The 4,022-nt window shown below is 33.5% G+C and overlaps 1 pseudogene; it reads left to right on the forward strand.

Annotated features, from left to right (window-relative positions):
* Positions 1-1,359: 1,359 nt before the first annotated feature.
* On the forward strand, positions 1,360-3,785 carry LOC132031714 (pectin acetylesterase 8-like; annotated as a pseudogene).
* Positions 3,786-4,022: the final 237 nt, after the last annotated feature.

The following is a 4,022-nucleotide window of genomic DNA, read 5'->3' on the forward strand; positions in this document are numbered from 1 at the left end:
AAGAATAGTGTTTTGGTCTATTAAGGCAGTCAGGCCATAAGTTTCCTCTGGCCAATCTGAAAATGCAATGAGGTGAAAATAAGCACTCATTATACAGATTTTTGTCAAAAAAAAAAAAATCATTTAAAGCATAGCATATGTTCAGACAATTCTTCAATTTCAATAAAGGAATATTGAATTTTAGATTTAATAACATACATCACTTGTGATGTAGCATGTACTTATTGCCTGTTAATAGAAGAGGTCATCAGTGATAATTCAAGATGTGAATTTTTGAATGACGATATGAAGAGGTTGAATTCTGTGGTTGAGTACTATAAGTTTCTACTAAAGAAGTATTTTTTTTTAATGCAAAAGAAGTTATTTGTGTATTAATACTAGCAGCATTACATAGAGCAGTCCTTGTAGGATAAACAGTTCATGATTTCATTGCCAAAAACATCAATCTCTAATATACAGCAGCAGTACATAGGATGACCTTTTCAAAAGAATTTCATTAATGGGCCATGTGGATTTGTTCAAAGAGAGAAGAAAATAAGTAAATAAATGATAGAGATAGGCACACATTGCTTGTTTACTTGACTACAAATAGAGCCGAAATCAGACCATTTCACTCACCTCTAAATCCTCATATGTTTTGCTTCATCTCTCCCCTTCCAAGAAGAACAAGTTTGCTTGATACCGAAGTGAGGAGTACTAACTTGTGCATTTTGCCTTTTGGTTGTCATCATGAATTTCCTTCTGTATATATATGAATGTTTTTCCATCTCTTTTCTTTTATTTGAAGGAACTATCCATATTTTGAATCTGTCCCAAGCCAGATAATACTAGATCTCTTGGTTTTGTCTCAGGATTTGGATGCTACCGTGAAATTAGTTTCCACAATATTTTTCAAAAAGTTGTTTCTGTCACGGTTTCAGATAATCTGCATAATGGTTCCGGCTGGGAGGATAAATTAATTTTCATCTTTTCTGTCTATATTTCAAAGGTTTAACATCTCTTTTCCTATTTGTTAAATAAAATGTAAGCATTTCCTTTTGCATAAATGATTCACACTGCAATTTGGCTTCAAATCTAGAAAGAGCTAGAGTCTTTAAACACCGAAGCTGCATATTTTGCTTGAAAGTGGCTTTTTATTTTTTCAACCTATAAAAGATGAATTTATGGATATACTTTTGAGATGTCATTAGATACCTGCAATTAAGATATCAAAGTTCTGTATGTTCAGTTCTAACTGCGATCTTTCTAAATTATGACCATATTTTACTTATAGGTGCATGCTCGATCATACCAAAATTATGAGTAGTCTCATTTTTTAAGCAATCCACCGAATCCACAGCTTCATCATTAATGTGCAGGATGGAAACCTTTCTACTATTTACTTTGCTAGCAATATTGCTTGGAGCCGGAGATGCACTAACAATCAACATCACCATAATCGAAAGTGCCACAAAGACAAGGCGCTGGTAAAATAATTGACCGTACAATGCTTCCCCTGCTTCCTGAAGTAGTACGTAGTAAAAGTAAAGAGAATTGTTTTAATGACTTGTTTCCTCAACTGTTTTTGAGTTAACAGTGTGCCTTGATGGGAGCCCACCCGCATATTATCTTGACAAGGGATTTGATACCGGACTTTCCAACTGGATTATCTTCCTTGAAGTTAGTTCTTCTTTTTGTTTAATTATTTACTTGTAGTCTTCATTGTACATTTTATTCTGTTTTTAACTATGAAGATATTTCATATTCTATAGGGCGGCGGGTGGTGTGAAAGCATCCCTGATTGCCAAAATCGTGTAAATTCGTCACATGGTTCTTCCACGAAAATGGATAGCCAAATTCTGTTTGGTGGGATACTTCATAATACTCCCCAAGAAAATCCAGGTGAACCTCATAATTCAGTTCAAACCTGCTACTATTATGTTCTTTCTTTCTTTGGGTGCATATATGGATTTTTACCCACTTTTTCTCGGTAGACTTTTACAACTGGAACAGGATGTGGGTGAGTTACTGTGATGGATCATCTTTTACGGGAGATGCGGAAGAAGTTGATCCAGTAAGTAGAACGTAACTACATGTGTCATAATTACTATACTGTAATTTTTTTTTTTTAATTTTCTGATTGGAAATGACAAATCTATATTAGGAGAACAAGCTTTTTTTCAGAGGAGCAAGAGTGTTTAGAGCTGTTCTGGAAGATTTATGGAGCAAAGGAATGCAAAACGCTAAAAATGTAAGAACCTATTGAATATTTATAATTACAAGTCACGTACTATACTTTTCAGAAACGCAAAATTAAAAACAAAAACACAACGTTTAGTCAATCTTGAGTGGAACTTCTGCCGGAGGGTTGGCTACAATTTTGAACTGCGACAAGTTCAAATACATTCTTCCAAATGATGCCAATGTAAAGTGTGTTGCAAACGCAGGCTTCTTCATCAATGCGTAAGCTCTTCTTCCATCGTCTTATTGATCATTTAACTGTATAGATCTGCCATTGGAACCGATAAAGTGTTTCATGATTTGTTCATGCAGGTTGACAATATCTGGTACTCCAAATATTGAAGAGACGTATCACAAAGTTGTTACTTTACATGTGAGTCTCATCGTGTTTTTTGTTTTATTGGTACTAATAAATATATGCTTAACAAGTAGATGCAAGTTATATTTGCTTTACTGTAATATTTCTCTTTCCTAGGGATCGGCTAAAAATTTGCCTCCATCTTGCACATCCGCAATGGAACCAAGTTTGGTGAGTAGGAGTTTAATTTTTGGAAACAAAAACCTTTTCCTTATGTTATATTCATATTGCCCGCTAATTATAATATTAAGTTTTCCTTAATCATGGTGCAGTGCTTCTTCCCTCAGCATGTTGTTCCATATGTTGAGACTCCACTTTTTATAATCAATTCAGCATATTACTATTGGCAGGTTGAGGAGACAAATGCTAATTTCTCTCGTTTTAAGAATTTTTTAAAGTAATTTTCTTCTTCCGTTTCTATAAAATCTAAAAGTTTTATTTTATTTTTTATTTTTTTTAGATTAGCAACATTTTGGTTCCTAAATATCTCGATCCTTATGGCGCCTGGGATCATTGCAAGCGTCTAATAAGTAATTGCACGTTTAGCCAACGTATAATTATTCAAGGTTAGCATTTTTCTGGTGATCGATTAATCCATACCTTTCAAATCACACAAGTATAAATGACACTTTTTCTCCTCTAATTCTCGATAATTTTTTCATTTGTTTTCTTCTTTTGATATAGCTTTTGGATTGGAGTTCTTGAAGATATTCGGGGGACTCATCCCTTGTTATACGAGAGGTTATTTCATCACTTCTTGTCACACTCATGCACGAATTGTACAGACGAGCTATTGGTTCAATGTTACCTCTCCAAGAATATTTAATAGGGTAATCTTTCTTTGGTGTTATATATCCATATAAAGTTTGAATACATGCACTTTTTTGGTTGTTGAATTTTATCATGTGCCTATCATTCTTAGTTTTGATTTTTGAGTTAATAACAGATTTTGTTGTAACATTGTATCTGTGTAGACAATTGCAGAAGCTGTTGGTGACTGGTACATGGGAAGAACAGGAATTCATCAGCATATTGACCCATACCCTTTTGCTAGAGATTGCTGGTGAACATAAAATTAAATGCTATGCTGAGTTATGCAAAACTGATAAAGTACTACCCAGTGAATTAAAAAAGAAAAAACTTACGTTTAAATTATTAGCTTGTTTGATAAAATTAGAAAAACCTATTGTGGAGTACCTTTTCTGGGCAAGGATTCTGAAAGTTGAGAGCCCATTTTGTTTCATCAAATTAATGTCACCTATTCCTTGAGGTTCTAAGTTCTATTATTGTTGTTGCTTTCTTACAAATTTCATTCAATGAAAATAGTTCTCTCTCTCTATTTTTTTATTTTTTTTTATTTTTTTTTGATCAATCAGAGATTCATGGTGACTTTCTCCTGTTTTTCTTTACAGAGGTTTCATAGATTAACAAATTTTTTTGATGG

This window comes from Lycium ferocissimum, chromosome 9 (assembly GCF_029784015.1).
Source record: "Lycium ferocissimum isolate CSIRO_LF1 chromosome 9, AGI_CSIRO_Lferr_CH_V1, whole genome shotgun sequence".
Classification (NCBI taxonomy): Eukaryota; Viridiplantae; Streptophyta; class Magnoliopsida; order Solanales; family Solanaceae; genus Lycium; species Lycium ferocissimum.